The 18684-nt window shown below is 39.5% G+C and overlaps 1 protein-coding gene and 3 non-coding genes across 9 annotated transcripts in view; 2 read left to right on the top strand and 2 right to left on the bottom strand.

Annotated features, from left to right (window-relative positions):
• m1ap (meiosis 1 associated protein) overlaps window positions 1-18684 on the top strand; it is a 56284-nt gene that overhangs the window by 18647 nt on the left and 18953 nt on the right. The window lies entirely within an intron of this gene.
• On the bottom strand, window positions 4944-5015 carry trnaa-ugc (transfer RNA alanine (anticodon UGC)). The gene has a single exon. It is a non-coding gene; the product is annotated as a tRNA-Ala (tRNA).
• On the top strand, window positions 7557-7628 carry trnaa-cgc (transfer RNA alanine (anticodon CGC)). The gene has a single exon. It is a non-coding gene; the product is annotated as a tRNA-Ala (tRNA).
• On the bottom strand, window positions 8001-8072 carry trnaa-ugc (transfer RNA alanine (anticodon UGC)). The gene has a single exon. It is a non-coding gene; the product is annotated as a tRNA-Ala (tRNA).

Raw genomic sequence — 18684 nt, 5'->3', positions numbered from 1 at the left:
CCATCTGGGGCTCAATAATATAAAGAGATTGTCACCAAAAAAAGAGACTATGAGATAAAAAATCCCTGTGTTCAGAAAATGAAGTTAATTTTTGAGTCTGTTTGCTTTTCTACACCAGTCTGGGATTTTTTTCGTTGTTGTTTTGTTTTGCCATTAAGCTGGTCGTAGATGAGCAAAGCAGGGTAATCCGTTACTAAACAGCTGCAATTAGTAGTTTTATAATGAAATACAAATGTCCCCAGTAGTTTAAAAATACTGATTATCTTAAGGGTTTGTGGCAGACAAAAGCAAAGACAATTGGGATGTGCTTGTTAAAAGTTAGGAGTAGATAATATGATGGACTGGATCCAAGATGAATTCAGCATGCCAAATCATGTTTCTGCCAGCCTTAACAGGGTAACACTTTCCTCCCTTCAGACTGGAGAAATATGAACTCTTCTGCAGCTCTCAGACTTCATCCATCTGCTGCTGTCTCTTAGTTCCTTAGAAAAAGAACGTGCAGGTGCATGTTCAGTCTGTTACATACAGCCCATTCAACAGTTTCTATTCACACTTTAATATTAGGTGTTGTTTTCAGCACAGTGCAGCTTCTATACACGAGTCTTGATCGTGATTGGGATTCATGAGAAAAGTAAAATGCTTTAGTGTTTTTTGCAAAGTCACTGTTGGCACTGGAGGCCACCTCTGTGATAGATACCCATAGTCACTCAAAAACACCATCTGGAGCAGCTAGACTGACAGATTATTACCATCTGTCTCTTATGAACACCTGGACCTTTGTGATCTGAGCTCGATCTTTCTCTCTCTCTTTCTGTTTCTGGGCCTGTTTAATCACAAACAGTATGATTGCATAGAGGATTTAATCTCCCGCATTTAGTTGGTTACCCAAAGACTATTATCACTAGTTGTAAAGTGCCTATGTGTTGTCATCTGTTCACACTGCTACTGCTTGCATAGCGTGCATGTTATCATGCAGTGCTTAGACAACAGGCATAAAAGCACCGGCTATAAACAGGCATATTATAAGAGAGAGAAATGGCACTTTAAGATTCCTGCATGTAAATTTATTGGAGAATTCCACAAGAGAAAAATGTAAGTGTTGCTGTCAGATTTCAGTGGTAATTATATACATGCATTCTTTATTTGACCACTGAGATTAAGTCAATACATACATATTAGATCAAAATAACTGCTTTGCGATGCTGCAGGCTTGTTTCTATAAATACTGTAAGATATTGAAGGGAAGTTTGTGTGGCTTCTGTGTCGTAGACACAATGCAAGAGTTAAATTACAGGAACACTAATCGAGAGTGCCAAGATGAAGTATCATGAAACACTTTAAATTGTAAATAGTATGAGATCCTGCTCTGTCCTTAACAATATAGTTGTTTTTTGACTAGAAAATTTCAGTACAACTTCTCTACCTTACCTCTTCTATATGTTTGTGTATGTGTGTAACAGAATATCTGGGATAGGCTGCCAGGTCACCAACAGTCGATCTAGACTGGAAAGATTCAATTTTCTTTTTTTTATAAGTAAATCAATTTTCCATTTCTCAACTACCTTGAGACTCTGTTGGATTTAACTTAGTCCCCGAAAGACTTAATGAGACACTATAAGCCTCCAGCTTCAGATTTAAAGAATATATTTACTTCATAGCAGTAGTGAAGGTAATAGCCTATTACACCTGTGCGATCTAGGGAATCCAGCACTAAGAGGGTCTTCAAAGCTTTATAAATGACTCTAACTTAACTCAGCAAAATCATTGGCAACTACATCAGGGTGATTCTGTACACAGATTAATAAAAAGTAAAGTAAAAAATCAGATTTTTTTGTCAGTCAGCTTTACACCAAACCTGAATATAATATCAGCCAAATGTTCCCTCCGTCTCTCTTCTGCTGCATTCGGTGCCAGGTGCGGTTTTGAGTGGCCCTGTGCAAATAACCTAAATGCAAATGCAGTGGGACTAGAACAAATAACAGGCTTCAAAACTTGATGTGTTGTGCTGTATCTTACTAATATCTCAGTCTGTTTTTCTCGCTGTTTTTCTACGGGGTGCATAAAATCTTGATTGGAGCGGCTGTTGACATAACTTAGCATATCTTTGATTCTGGTACACTTTTAGTTATGTCTAAACTAAAGTCTGTATGCATCATTACATAAAATATATGTATATCTGAAACTAAAAACTAAGCTGAATAGCACAAATCAACTGACTGGAGCAGTCTTAGCTTTATAGGAAAAGGAGTTTGCTGCTGTTCTGCTGATTTTTGGCTTTACGAAACTGTAACAGTGTTACGGGTCTGTTATGTAATGGTGATTTGCTGTGAGACACAGTATGACTTCTTTACAGCATTTCAGAGCTGTGCTGAGTCTGTCTTCTGAAGCATAAAGACACTGTGAGTAAAAGAATTTAGCCCAGATAAAAAATAAAAAAATAAATTGCACCTCTCTGTGAATCGTGGAGTTAGCTGGCACATGAATGGCTTGACTCAAAAATAGACATTTCCAATTGTATAGTTTTCTTTGGAAAAAAAATACGCACCTGACAAACAGTTTGTACTTCTACTGAGTTTCTTCTCCTATCTGAAGTATCTCTATGCAATAGCTTGCAGCTATTGGCTTGTTAAACTAAATACACTTTAAAACTCCCTTAATGGAATGTGACACCTTTTCCCCACTGAAAATGTCATCATTTGGTATTTTATAGTCTCACATAATGATTCTGAACAGCTCATCTCCTGCTGTTCCTCAGGGAATCCCAGCAGAGCCTTTTTACTTTATAAGATTCTCACTGGAGAGAGCTTTTTGCTAACTGTGCTCAGCAAGACACTACATTCAGAGAGTGAACACGGACTTATTATTACATATACATGCATTTCTTAATTCTGCAATTATAGCCACATACATAAGCTTCTGTCAGCCTCTGATTGTGTGACAGCACCCTGATGAAGGGCTGCCATTACGCATGCACAGTGATTAATTATGCTTTTGTTTTTTAAGTGTTTTTAGTTCGGCGTTGGTGAGGTGATTAAAGCCTGTTTTTAAATGTGTGATTAAAGGAAATGGAGATGCTGGAGATTGTTCCCCATGCCTCATACAACAAGCACACACTGTCACTGCTGCCCCCTTGTGCCACATGCCTTTGCTGGGTAGTGTTTCCTTCCCTCGTCTGCAAAACAGACCAAAGAGAAGACAATAAATTCAAGCTTGATATGCTGGAGACTGATTCAACTAATTGTGCAATTAATTTAACTTAAGAGATGCTGAAAGCTTTAAATATTAGTGGACAGCAGGGTGAATTTCACTGTTTTCCTTGCTGATTATATATATATATATATTAGATTTGTAGTCAAGACCGCCTAAACCAAGACCGAGACAATACCAAGACCAGAGGGTATCGAGACCCAGACAAGACCAAGACAGACTGAGTCAAGACCAAGACAAAATCGAGACGAGACCAAGACCAAGACAAAAAAGTCTTTAAACTGCAGCCTGACACCCGTAAACTGCTTCGTTTACGGGTGTCAGGCATATTTATGTGTTTTTGCGATGCACTCGCGCAGCCCTCCTCACCGCTGCCTACTGTCTCACTCACTTACTGAGAGGACAGACGCTCGCTCCACTTGACTGTCGCGTCGCTCACCCTCTCTGTTCTTCACATAATGATATTGTCCTATATGCTCGCATGTGATTGGCCACAATATAGAGGGATTGGAGCATAGCTGAGCCACTGTGTGAGAACTGAGCATCGAAAGGAAATTAAGTGAGGAGCCGGCTCTCGCTGAATGGGAGTCGACTCTTCTGATTCACTACAAAGCACTCTCTAAGCACGGCTCTTGGAGCTGATGCTTTTGCGCATGACACATTATCAAACGTTACATTGTGTGTCAGGATACTGTTGACTCCAAATCTCCCGACCACTATGTCGATCTGAGACAGCAAGACCGAAACAGCGAGACCAAGACAAGACCGAGGGATCCGAGATCAAGACAAGACCAAGACCGTGTAAAAGACCGGTCTCGAGACATCCAACTCTAATATGTATGTCTCTTTTTCCAACCTGTCTATTGAGTTAGTGACATTATCATTTGTGATATTTATTTTACTGAGTTGTTAATCCCATTAGTAGTTTCTCGCCTTTTTAATTGCAAATCAAAGATGCTCGACAAGTGTGCTCTTCCTAGAGCTTGACAGATGTGTCTCTATCAGCGCAGCAGGATGTTTAATGCAAGAACACGTATGTTGCGATCCTTTTTCCAGCAACATTTTGCTCTTTTGCAGGGCAGAGCCATTCAGCTATCGCTAAAAACATCTGAATTACAATGCAGTGCTGATTTTTAGACCTTAAAATGCCATTGCAGCATATACAACAGCAGAGACTGATTGGGTCATTGTTAATGCCTCTGTTGTATATTAGTGAATTATCTGGAAAGTGACGAGGGCACCATACACTTACCAGCCACTTCATAACTTAGAATTTACCAGTTCCAGGTTGTTCATCTTTTCTTTGTTTTAATTCTTCACAGATTCAACAAGGTGCTGGAAACATGCCTGAAAGATTTTGGCTCATATTGACATGATAGCATCACACAGTTGCTGCAGATTTGGCAGCTGCAATCATGATACAAATCTCTCGCTCCACCACATCCCAGATTTGCTCGATTGGATTGAGATCTGCTGACTATGGAGGCCGTTTGAGTACAGTGAATTCACTGTAGAAAGCAGTTTCAGACTGAGTTTTGTGAAGTGGTGGATCGAGCAGCAGTTTCTTAAAATACTCAGATGAGCCCCTCTGGCACTAACAACCATACCATATTCAAAATCAACATTTTCTTTCCCATTCTGATACTCAGTTTGAGCTTCAGCAGGTTTTCTTGAGCATGTCTACCTGCACTAAGCTGCTGCCAACCTCTTCTGTTCACATTAAAAAGCGATGAGGTTGGAGACGCTGGGGACCGAACCCAGGACCTCATACATGCAAAGAAGGCGCTCTACCACTGAGCTACATCCCCAACTCTGCTTATACTCAATGTCTCTTTGTCCTGAGCTTCACTTTTTAGCTTACAGAAACGTTGCAAAAGCGTTTGACAAGCTATTTTCCAGTGGCCACGATACTCACTTGTGCAGTAACTGGCCTAAATTTTTTCAGGCACACTTGTCTGTGTTCACCACGCTAGTTACCACCAAGTTGGCAGCACTGAGAGGCACTGTGCTTTCAGCGAAGAAGGTGAAGTGTGGAGCTGAAAATTGTTTTGAAAGATACTAGATAAACACTGACACAAGCACTCCTCCTTCACCTCCACTCTACACTTTTTATTGGATGCCACAGTCGTAGTAAATTAGCACATACCAGGGAATAGCTGTGTTTTAACCATAAAAGCAGTATTTTATTTTTGTAGCCTGTTTTTTGAACTTTTTGAAGTTTTAACCTTCACATTTATTTCTGAGCTAAGAACTGTGGCTGATAAATGCTCTACATAAAGGTAATGCATTCACACAAATATTGTGTAGCTGTTTTGTTTATGTGACTGAACACAACTTTTGTGTTGCTTTTACACTAGTCATTTAAATCGGCATGCCAAACTGTGCTTGTGTATGTGTGATGATAGAGTTAAGTCCTATGAAAATCCATGTGACACAGGCTTCTTGAGCTTCTCTGAAAATCCCTTTCAAATGGCTGACAAAATGCGTTTCCTTATCGTCATATTTTGACAAAATACTCATTCAAACAGTTCTAGTCTTTTGCACATCACTTCTGAGCTTTGTCAGAGCATTTATCTTATTCAAATATAGAATTTTCAAATGCTTCTCGAAGTGACAAAACAACCATTTCACCCACATTTAGTCCCAAAATCCAGCTTTCAAGTGACAGCCTTTATTCAACTAAAACACCATCCACAGTGTGTTTGTTATGGATTGTGGAGGTTGTGTATTATCCCGTCATTGATCTATCCTCCATTCCTCCATGCATTAGTCTCACATCAATAAGCCTCTTTATTGCTTCTCTGCTGTAGCTTGGAGGAAAACCTATTTTCTCACACAGACTCCCAGGCCTGCACCCAGGTTCAGCAAGGAGCACATAACCCTATCACTTTAAAAATATATAGTTATGGTGTCAGTGAGGGAAAAAATGTCAACATTGTATAAATTAACATTATTTTATGAGTTTTTACAGCCTTTATTCCTGATTATAACTGTTCAGATGCTTCAGAATTTTAACCATTTACTTATTAGTTTTTATTATGCTGTTAATGTTTTTTGTTGTTTTTGTTATTTTCATTTTTTAATGAAAAAAAACCAAAAATGCATTATTTTATGTATATCAAGTATTACAGAGAAATCTATACATATATATAAAAAAAACATCAGCCTGGTAAAGAATGCCCAGCAGCAGCTGCACTTCCTCCGTGTCCTGAGGAAGAACAACTTGGACCAGACGCTGCTCCTCAGTGGAGAGCGTGCTCTCCTACTTCCTGGTTTGCAGGGGCCACAACTGAGAACAGGAAGGCTGTGCAGAGGGTAATTAACACCACCCAAAAAATCATGGGCTGCCCTCTGCCACACCTGAAGGTCATTGCCAGATCCTCCTGTCTCAGAAAAAACACACACAAGGGTTTTTTTTTTTTATCTTTGCTTTGTGCGGTCAGCTTTGTATTCTTCTAGGAGAAAGATCTTAGATTTGTGTCCTCATTAGGGATTTGTGTTGGTGTATGGGCTTGTAGCCTCAGGTTTATATTGTTAAATGGTGATAATGAGACTGTGTTTCAGCTATTTTAATGAGTAACGTGAAAGTAATACATCGAGTAGTATAACAAATTACTTTTTCCCGGGAGTAATTAAGAAACATACTACATTACTTTGAAGTAATGTGTAATATGTGTAATATATGTAATAAGGCCGGGGTCTTTCTGTGTGGAGTTTGCATGTTCTCCCCGTGTTTGCGTGGGTTCTCTCCGGGTACTCCGGCTTCCTCCCACCGTCCAAAGACATGCAGCTTGTGGGGATAGGTTAATTGGATAATCCAAATTGTCACTAGGTGTGAATGTGCGGATGAATGTGAGTGCGAATGGTTGTCTGTCCCTGTGTGTTGGCCCTGCGACAGACTGGCGACCTGTCCAGGGTGTACCCCGCCTCTCGCCCTATGACAGCTGGGATAGGCTCCAGCGCCCCCCGCGACCCTGAAAAGGACAAGCGGAAGCGAATGGATGGATGGATATGTAATAATGACTTTTGAGTGAAGACTGATCACAACTAAGGGAGGAAATAAATTTGTAATTTATTTATTGCTGCTTAGCAAAGGTGGTGACTCACAACAGAGCCAATGAGAACCCAATGACAATCGATAAGGAATCGAATCAATGAGGATAATGGAATCAAAATCGCTAAATTCTTATCAATTCCTATCCCTAGATATAACAGTGGTGACAATAAGATTCAAAATTGATACTTTGTTATTATTTTTGTAGGGGGTTCACTTAAAAAAAATCAAAGTCAGGATGTGAGAAGACAAAATGTCTTTGACATAAAAGCTGCCATAACAAAAGCAAGGCGAAGGGGATGTAGCTCAGTGGTAGAGTGCATGCTTCGCATGTATGAGGCCCTGGGTTCAATCCCCAGCATCTCCAGTTTTTCAGTCCTTTAATCAGCTTTAGACTGTCAAAATATATACAATTTTCATATTCACCGGGGTTAAAGTAATACAACATGAATCGTCATCATAACTACCAAATATAAGTTGATTCTCTTATAGTATGACCTGAGGCTGAGGTCCAATAAATTACAATAATTTGTGAGACCCAAATGTTAAGGCAGTCACTACCTTTTAACAACAGTTCTTTTTAATAAAATGCAGAATTAAGAAATAGAGAAAACCAACTTCATTAGCATGTCATGCCAATCAGTATACTGTGTTGGTGACCTATATTACTACAAAGCAGGCCTAACATATAGTTTATCACAGCAATGTCAATCCAAAGCTACTTACAGCATTAAAAAGTTGGAGATGCTGGGGATTGAACCCAGGACCTCATACATGCAAAGCATGCGCTCTACCACTGAGCTGCATCCCCTTGTAGCAGGTACCTGATCCCATAATATTATCCCGCTGTTTAGCCTTTGGGTGCTTGTGAGATGGTCATACAAGAGGTTAAACTGTCTTTTATTCTTTGGACTACAAATGACTAGTCTGGATGTCCAGTAACTGAAGATGAACAGGTGATACATATTTTGTATTTTTGACTGTTCTTCTAAAAGTCCTAGCTCAAAGTCTCCGCACTAATTCATCCAAAAGGTGTTCTAGATGGTTGAGGTAAGGACTCTGTGCAGGCCAGTCGAGTTTTTCCACACCAGATTCGTTCATCCATGTCTTTATGGGCCTTGCTTTATGCATTTGCTGTGCAGTTGAGTTGGAATAGGAACGAGCCATCCCCAAACTGTTCCCACTAATCTGGGAGCATGAAATTGTCCAAAACACCTTGGTATGCTTAAACATTAAAGAGTTCTTTTCACTGGAACAAAGGGGCTGAGCCCAGCTCCTAACAAGCAACCCAAAACCATAATCCCACAAAAGCAACCGCCAAACCCAGAATCGTCTATCCGATTGCCAGATGAAGAAGCGTGATTCATCACTTCAAAGAACACATCTCCACTGCTCTAGAGTCCAGTAGCTTTTATCACTGGATCAAACACTTTGCAATGAACGTGGTGATGTAAGGCTTGGATGCAGCTGCTTGGCCATGGAAACACATTCCATGAAGCTCTCTATGCACTGTTCTTGAGCTAATCTGAAGGCCATGTGAAATTTGGACATCTGTAGTAATTGACTCTGCAGAAAGTTGGCGACCTATGCGCACTATGCACCTCAGGTGGCCTACCATCTTGTGGCACTTTGTTAAAATACCATTAACTGACTATGGAATATTCATAACAAGGAAATTTTACAGCTGGACTAGTGGCATCCTACCATAGTACCACCCTGCAATTAACTGAGCTCCTGAGAAGGACCCATTCTTTGATAAACCATTGTAGAAGCAGTCTTCTGGAACAAACAACTGTATACCCACATAGTTTTCATGACTGTCTACTGTGCAGTGATGCAAGAGATAAATTCTTCTCAATAAATCATTTTCATGTCATTCTCAAAGAGACTATTAGTACGACCATTACCAACTCACCACTGAGGAGCAGAAACTCATTAAGAAAATGGTCACTAATATTTTTTTATCATTAGCCCTGGTATTATTATGTTAGGTGATAACTTTAACCCTAACCTTTTTTCTAACCCAAGGCAATCAGAATATGTCATTTTTGTTTTTGCTCCCCCATGTCTTGACAGTCACGGATCAGAGAAAAGAAAAATCATTCTGACTGACGCACATTAAAAATATATTTTTTTGCCTTTCTCTAAAATGTAAGAAAACCATTTCACACCAGACTTTTCCATCTCCCTGTTAGTACAGGGAGTCTTGAGTTGTAGCGATAAAAAGCCTGTTACATGGCTGGGGATTTTCTTCACCTTGTCAAATCATCCCATAACTACATGTAATTTTACATCTATAGTGTTGACAGCTTACTGATCATAAGCAAAATAAATTAGACTTTGTTTCAATGTTTGAATTTCCTATAGTTCCTTCTTAAAAACACTAATATGACTATTACTAATGTATATGTTCGATTATATTATTACTAAATTAAAACAATTCATTTAAAAAGCATTAAGTGAAATAGATTGGTCTCTTTGTGCTTTTGTGTTTTGGGGTTGTTGGGTTTTTTTTCCCTAAGACCTCAGAGCTGAAGGTAGAAGCAGTCTAAAAGCAGTCTCATATCTTGGGCAAATAGCTCTTTCAAACTGACACCCTGTCAGCGATTCTGGGATCCATCTCTCAATAGAAAAGGATTATAGCCCATTATATCTCCCCTAATCCTCTCTCTCCTTTTCTTACCATCTCTCACTCCCCTGTCCTTTTCATATCTTTCTCACTGTTCACAAAACCACAGTGCTACAGCTCAGTCTTTTCCCCTCCAGATTTTTGTTTTCTTTTGCTGTCTGTCCAGTTTGTACAAGTGATAAGAAGCTTTTATGGGGGACAGATGACAGGTCTTGTTTTTAGGCCTAAAGGAACACAGAACTGTGTGCGTTTGTAATTCTGTTTATATGTCTCCGTTTTTGCAGGTTGTGTTGTTGCTTTTGTATTTTTAGATTTGCTTATGAATCATCATACACTTTTGTGTGTCCTATGTGCAAATATGTCTAAATGACTCATGAGTCTTTCTTTGAACCTTTCTCCAGTCTGTGTGCGTGTATGTGTGCACATATTTATATATATTACAAGCATGTGTGGTCCTTCCCAGTGTTAATTTTCACTTTTCTTTTAATCATACCCTTCTGCCTTGCTCTGTCAAAGCGTAACAGAAAGATGATAGGACTTTTTACCTCATTTCTTCTCTTCTTTCTCCAACTACCTATTTACTTTCTGCTCCTTACCACCTCCCTTTTCCTCTTTCCCGTTCTTTTTTGGAGGAGAAAGTTTTGTCTCTAACTGTTGCCCCTCCCTCATACTTCTTGCTTTCTGTGAAATGGGATACTTCTGTGAAGTATTCCATTTCTTCTTTCTTTTGATCTTCTTTCACTTTATCTCTCTTGTATTACCATAGATTTACGATGTATTAACCTAGATTTATTGTGCCTCTCTGCCTTAACCATCTGTGATTTTTCAAAAAGTGGGTCTGCTCAGATTAAAACTAAACTCCTTTCAGCAAAACGCTACTTTCAGTCTATAACTGTGGAAGATAAGCTGCAAGGGAATTCTGCACTTTGTGCATGACAGGATGAAATGATCAGCATATTAATGCTACAAAAAGAGAAGTATGGCAGCATGTATACAGTCAAGGAATCCTGTCCACAGTCTATACATTCTGCATCAGATTACAATTATATAATGTCCTTGTACTTGACCGTTTTCAGAGGAATGTTTTTTTAAATTTCTAAGCCACTTAACACTGAACTATAAATCATTCAAACATAAAAAAAGAGACCTAACTCCAGGGATCTACATAAGACAGACAACTTAGCAAAGAACCAATTTTAAATTTTATCTTTAGGCACTTTGTTACTAGTAGTCGGTTGCAAAAGCATATCATTTTTTCCCCATTTTGTTAGTTGCATCTATGAAAAATACTAAAGAAAACACAGTTTGACAGCAATAAGAGAATATTTTTTGCGCCAACGAGGTAATTCCCAAAGAGTTATTAGCTGAAAGTCACATATCTCAACAGGAAGGAATGCTGGTTTGAGCGGTCCCACTCGTGGGACTAATAAAGGTATATCTTGTCTTATCTTGAGTCAAGGGGAAAGACCATCTCTGAGTCGAGGAGGGGGCCTAAGGGTACATCTAAGGGTACATCTTTCACCATCTTACAATGCTGTGCTTACAGCTTTTCTCTAACTATCTGTGAATGGTACTCACGGCCATTGATCAAATGCTCACAATAAAAGGCACCAGATGAATCATCAACTTTCGTACTGAAGTGTAAGACTTCAGTCGAAACCTACATACACTGTGTTTGGTCATGCCAAAATAATTAATCCGATTGGATAGATATTTTGCAGGATATGGAAAGAATACTTGAAAGTGGACACTGTATCTCTGCTGTTGGGACATCCGAGTCGGGATAATATTACTGATGGCATCTTTAATAGACTTTACGATATCCCTGCATATGCTATAAGGAAAACATTTTTTCTATCTTGGATAAATGACAAACCCCCAGCAAAACAATCTGGTACATAATTCTTATGGAATACTTTCCTATTGAATATCTGACCTGCCTGCTCCATTCCTCAAGGAAACTCTTTAGAAGAATTTGGGTTCCATATCTTCGTTTCACGAACTGTGGTGGGTGTTCTGTATTGTGTAATCACATTAACTGTTACAGTGCCTGGAGTATGTGCTGTATGCCTTGTTATCGTTGTGGCTGCCACCTCGGATAAGAAATGCTCTTTTTGTTTAGAAGTGTTTTCCTTCTCCTTATTTGCCTCCTTCAGAACACTTAAGCCATTTCCACACCCCACACAGTTGCACTTGGATCAGCACACATCCCACAAATCCATTTCGAGTCGCAAGAATAATAACTGTGAAAATTTTTGTCCCTTGAGAGGAGGATTATAATCCACTGGCCCACAGTCAAGAATTATAAAAAGAGTAAGGCAAGACTTCATCCTCAGGGCTCACAATGAGTCATATTTCTTGTATTACATTACAATGATAATATGAAACTTCATCGATCCCCAGAGGCGACTACTCCCCTCAGTTGGCTTCCTCTGTACAAGAAGTTAATACTAATATAAAAGAAACCTGTGAGCTTTTCTATCGATGCCTTAGCAAAATCGATGCTTGGAGATGCTTTGCCAGAAATGATGCTTGGAGATGAGGCTATGTTAACTCTGGTCATTTGGAGTTGTGAAGAATGTTGTCCCTTCATCCTGATGCTATATGTTAGGTCACATGAAGGAGTTCTAGTTGGGCAGGTAGCCAGAATTATTTTTTTTTAATGAAAACATAATTTGGTATTCCGTCACTGACAGACGCTAGGGCACTGTTAGCATTTTGTCATTATGTATAAAGGTGGTTAGGAAGTTGACTAGGGATCTAAACGTCATTCAGAAAGCTTCAGATGTTCTCTGCAGAGACAGCAAAGTTAGGAGCTCAATGTTAATGAAACCTTAGGCTACAGTCCCATACACTGGCTGGCACAAATCCGTATCCTAATGAAGGAAAACATACAGTCTTTCTTTTAGTGTTTAACTTTGAAAAAAAAGTAATATTCATATTTCTATTTCTCAAAAGTTGTAGGCTGCGACACCATTACTGGGTTGTACTGTAACTGTACTTATTCAAGAGGTCGAAAGTTGGAAATTTGCAACTGGAAGCTCCCAATGAGAAATGTATAGCCCACTTATAAAGAGCAGACCAATATAAAACAATCCAAGATGGCGGAACTGAATGTAAACAGTAGTAAAACTTCACATCTGCACTGCCACTGTTGTGTATTTTTGACTCATTAAAAAGTTTAATATGTGCATTGAAGGACATATCCTGGTCAAAAATGACTCCAAGGTTCCTCACCGTGTTACTGGAGGCCAAGGTAATGCCATCCAGAGTAAGAATCTGGTTAGATACCATATTTCTAAGATTTTCAGGGCCGAGTACAATAACCTCAGTTTTGTCTGAATTAAGAAGCAGAAAGTTAGCGGCCATCCAGGTCTTTATGTCTTTAAGACATTCCTGCAGTTTAGCTAATTGGTGTGTGTTATCTGGCTTCATAGATAGATAGAGCTGCGTGTCATCTGTATAGCAGTGAAAATGTATGCTATGTCTTCTAATAATACTTCCTAGGAGAAGCATGTATAATGTAAACAGAATTAACCTCAGTGTGTGAAGAGGACTCTCCATTTACATGCACAAATTGGAGTCTATTAGATAGATATGATACAAACCACTGCAGTGCAGTACCTGTAATACCTACAGCATGTTCTAATCGCTCTAATAGGATATTATGGTCGACAGTATCGAACGCTGCACTGAGGTCTAGCAGGACAAGCACAGAGATGAGTCCACTGTCAGAGGCCATAAGAAGATCATTTGTAACCTTCACTAAAGCTGTTTCTGTGCTGTGATGAGCTCTGAAACCTGACTGAAACTCTTCAAATAAGCCATTCCTCTGCAGATGATCTGTTAGCTGTTTGACAACTACTCTTTCAAGGATTTTTGATATGAAAGGAAGGTTGGAGATTGGCCTATAATTAGCTAAGACTGCTGGGTCTAGAGATGCTTTTTGAGTAAAGGTTTAACTACAGCCAGCTTGAAGGCCTGTGGTACATAGCAGATTATTAGAGATAGGTTGATCATATTTAAGATCGAAGCATTGATTAATGGCAGGACTTCTTTGAGCAGTTTTGTAGGAATGGGGTCTAAAAGACACGTTGATGAATTACAGATACAACTCCACTTGAGGCATACAAACCACGCCACTCAGTTCTATTTAATGCTGCACTACAGAGTCAAATGTGAGAGTCTGGTATAAATTAATTTTTTCCACCAAAGCACCTCAACAAGGAAACTGAACAGTGAAGGTATTTCTGATCGGTTCACTTCTTGAACCTCATACAGCTCACTCCAACTCAACTCTGAGCTGTTAATAAACACCATTTCTACACTTTTGTGTAGTTGGCTCTGTGTAAAAACAACTTTCCACCAAACCGTTTCCTTCTCAGCTACTATTTCAACATACCTGCAGTCTTTCACCCGAGGGTCTTTTCTCCCTCACAAACTTTTTTCTTCAGTTTCTCCCCGTCTCTCCCATTCAGTTCATTTTCCATCATAGTCAGCTAGTTCAGTTTAGTGCATTGTGGCTAAATGTGCACAGAGGTCCTCCAAAGGAAACCCCACCCAGACCTCCTGAGAGACGCACACACTGTAGCCATCGCAAAGCTTTCACCAAGAGAGAAAGCACATGCTTAGATAATTGTGTCTTTAAATGCGTACAGAGGACAGAAGGAGAGAGAAACCTTTTTTTTATTGTCTGAAAATCAGAATCCGTATTTTTCTTTTCACTACACACAGACATCGGCAAGGTCAGGCGGTTCACACCACTGTATTAGCAGAGTAGCAGGTGGCCTCACAGATGGAGACTGGTATCACCGTTCACACCAGTATATGGTGTCTATTAGTATCTTGCTGAGATTGGCTGGTTGCTCAGGTTCATGGTCACGCTAAAATACAAAAAATCATTTATCTAATCTCTCCTAACACTTCTGTCTTCATTCTTCTAGATCTTTTTAAATCATTTTAGCCCCACCTGTTTGAGAAAATAAATCTACAGTTTCTATTCATGAAAGGAAGCCTCTGGTAAAACATAGGGTGGGGTCCCACATCATTTTCCTGTAGTTGTGGTTTGCAGACACGTGCAGTATTTTGGCAGCCAAAAGAAGCAGTTTCAGTTATCTTCTTTCTTTCTTTCTTTCTTTCTTTCTTTCTTTCTTTCTTTCTTTCTTTCTTGGGTTCACACAAAGTTGGAAAAGAGAATGTCAAAAGAGTGAGCAGAGAAAGAAAAAAACAAGGTTACTCAAAGTGGTTCACAGCAATTAAACACCATCCTCTATCTACCTGCCACTGTCTGTCACTGTCCTGCTCCATCAGTCACATCTCGCCTCTGCCATCAGCTCCATCAGGACTGGAGGCAGAAGGGTGCATAACCAGACTTAAAATTCTGATTGTGGTGGAAAATATAAGGCAAAGTAAAGGATCGTGTTGTTTTCTTCTTTTTTTAGCATCTGCTCTCATTTCTTTGCTATACCCTGTTGTGTAGGTCTGTTCTGTCGCCCCATATTTTTTCCTGCCTGTTTTCTTTCACATGAAGCCACATGTGCTTATGGTCCTCTATGGTTTGAGGACAGAAGTGTGTGGGTGTCACTGAGCCTCTTTCAGACATGCATTCATGCAATCTAAACGGGCTGGTTTCATGTCTGAATGAGCACCCTGGTCATTTTTCTGTACAAGTCACAACAGCAGGCACGCACAAGATTACCACTGCACATGTCTCTCAAGCTGTTTGTGAGTAGCTCACTGAGAAACTGGAGAATTCCCTAAACAGAAATACCATCTACATAATAACATTTATCCTGACCAATTTGTTTCTAATTTGCAGTAATATTAATAGATGGTTGTTTCCAACATTCACGCCTGAGTTTTCTGAGACATTACCCAGCATAAATTGTGCCAGATTGGACATTAAGCAGTGATAATCCTTCCAAGTCCCATGGACAGAGTCAGTTTAATATCAGTTGGAATCCATATAACAATATTTGCAGTCATATATCCCGCACCCTGCACACTCCATCCAAAGAACACCCTCGCCTGAACCAAACAAAGTATTTCCAGTAATGAAAAAGCATCTCTAAGGGTCAGCTTCCTGTTGTGTGCTGTGTGTATAAAAGGGCAGCTTCGGACAAAAGTGAGGTCTCTGTCTCTCAGCTTGTGTGCAAGGGTAAGCACAGCTCTCTCACACCCTGCAGCACTGTGCAGCACATACACAGGCTGACCTTTCTTGTTGTTCCTATGCATAATTGTATATGAGAACACAAATAGCAGCTTCTTGTCTGAGATCAAGTTTTTTTTGTAGTGAAAATATTTCTGTTGTCTTCTGCATGCTGCACTCTATTTGACATTGCCCAGATTTTCTATATGAATACAGGGTGAGATGCACAAACTAAATGTTCGTGTGGTTGTACTTATTTGGGGTCAATGCTATGGGTTCCACAAGGTTCATCAGTCTTTAGCCCCTATGGTAAATGTTGTGCATGCACTTTTACTCCCTCAATCACTGTCAGGTGCATCTCACCAAAACCAGCAAGGAACAGAATGACAGAATGACATCACTTTGACACATGCACACAAAAAACAAAAGCAGTTTTTTGATTCCTGGAGCTTTTTAGTGTTTTTTTACTCGTTATTAGCTGTTGTCATTTTTAGGTCTTATAAAAAGTATGCTTTGAAGGAGATTATTTGGTGCATCATCTTTTCTGGTTTCCTTTCATTTCCTCTAACCCTCTTCTCTCTTATGTGCCTCCATGAAGTGCAGTCTGCAGAGTGCTTCCTCTCCTCTGTCCTCTTGTCTTTTTCAAGTGCTTCAAAGAAGTCACCCAGCTGCCATCCTCTCTGGCTTTCTGTGTCTTTCTCTTCCAACTAACCACCTGCTATTTCCAGATTCTGCTTGTAGTGAGGCAGTTGATCTTTTGCCGTCACTTTATTTCCATCCATTGGCCATCTTCAGTGTACCATGGCTGGTTTGGAAATAAAACCAAAGTTTGTAGTTTTCTATGTCATTCATATACGTATCCCCTGGTTTACATAGCTGTGAATAATATCCTTGGTTTCAATTTGAATCTGGTTCTCAGATTTATTGAACTGGGATGGGAACAAATCTCTTAAGAGACCTTACAGTCATGGTAAAAACAAATTGCACCCTTTTTCAATTATAAGGTTTTGTGTATCAGGACTTAATAAAAAATAATCTGGTCCTGAGCATGGCTTAAAATTAAGTAAATACAACATCAGATAGCACACCGCATGGAATATGACACTGTCGATATTTATTCAACACAAACTAAGCCTATATCGTCAAAGTATTTACTTTATAGTAAGTGAGCAGTTGGGGTGTTTTCTCATAGACTTCTATACAGTCTGATGTTTTTGCAACCTGACAAGTCTCCCTCTGGTTGCCAGTGGAAAGATTGCAAGCTTTAACACTTGACTGCTAAGATTCATAGGCTAAGCTTTTTTCTGTGGTAGCTCCATCTGACTTAAGTATATCTTGGTGCTAATTAATGTAGCATGTTGTGTTCAAATATTTTTCACGTTACATCCACTTGCAAATAAATTCTCCAGAATCCTGTAACACACCCAATCAGCCATCAAATATGAATAGTCCTATTATTCAACCAGCTCTGTAGTATTTCTTGTTCTGGCGCTCCCTTTTCTCTCTCCCTTTGTTCTTCCTCTTAAGATGACAGCTAGATAACAGGGCTGTTCTTCCCCCTCATCCGCTTGTACTCTTCAAGTGTCTGTCTTCCTTAATTGTCCCCATGACCGCATGGCTTTAACACAAATGTCTGTGAGGCAACTGGGTCACACAGCGGCTGGTTTGTTGAGTGCCCGTGTTTCAGACCATATGATCAATGTCCTATTTGTCACAGTCTCAAAGTACATCAGTGAAGTATTCATCATTAACGCTCACACAGACGTACTGACAGAGGACAGAGTGGGTGCTGAAACAAGGATGTCAGAGGGAAATTCCACAGACAGACGTTCATCGACCCTTCCTTTATGTTTATGTACATTTATCAGAGTTCATTTCAGGTTGTTGCTCATAGCTGTAATGCCTCCTCTCTATATTAATTTGATAAGAGTTCAAACAAAACATACTTTTGAGTTAAATGAAAATTATTGCTTACTTAATATCATTTTGAAGGAAACAAATTAATAGAGGTAACTCTGTGATAACTATGTTACTGTTATTTGTATGTAACTGTTAAAAGAATGAAATTACTTATTCAAAGCTTATTACTTATTAAAAGTAGTGGCTGTGGCTCAGGAGGTAGAGCAGGTAATCTACCAATCACTGCTGCTCAGTCTGCATGCCAAAGTATCCTTCGGCAAGATATTGAACCACACGTTGCTCTTGATGCATTTGCTGGAGTGTGAATGTTAGAAATAGAAATAGTATTCACAAAGAAATAAAAAGCAGAAGGCACGACTTTAAAGATAAAAGCAGTTCAAAGTAGATTGGTACAGATTGGTACATTGTGCTCATAATATGAAGGAGATGGTCAGCACCAACACTCAGCTAGCCTGTGGTGTTTAAATGATGTTTAGTTGGTACTGAAGTGTTACTCCCGCCAGTCACCATGCGGACAAGTTCTTTGTTTACAGATGGCTTATTCCAAGCTCACCAACAGGATCAAATCAAATCAAATCACAAATCACTTTTTATTGTCACATCACATGTGCAGGCACACTGGCACAGCACATGCGAGTGAAATTCTTGTGTGCGAGCCCCACAAGCAACAGAGATGTGCAAACACAACAACACAAACGAGCAAAATACAAGAATGGCCAACCTGAA

Source organism: Copadichromis virginalis, linkage group LG3, assembly GCF_057382275.1.
Source record: "Copadichromis virginalis isolate Kocher_CV1m ecotype Utaka linkage group LG3, C_Virginalis_male_GT1.1, whole genome shotgun sequence".
Lineage (NCBI taxonomy): Eukaryota > Metazoa > Chordata > Actinopteri > Cichliformes > Cichlidae > Copadichromis > Copadichromis virginalis.
Note: the sequence above shows the minus strand (reverse complement) of the source record. Positions and strands in the feature narration are given on the sequence as shown.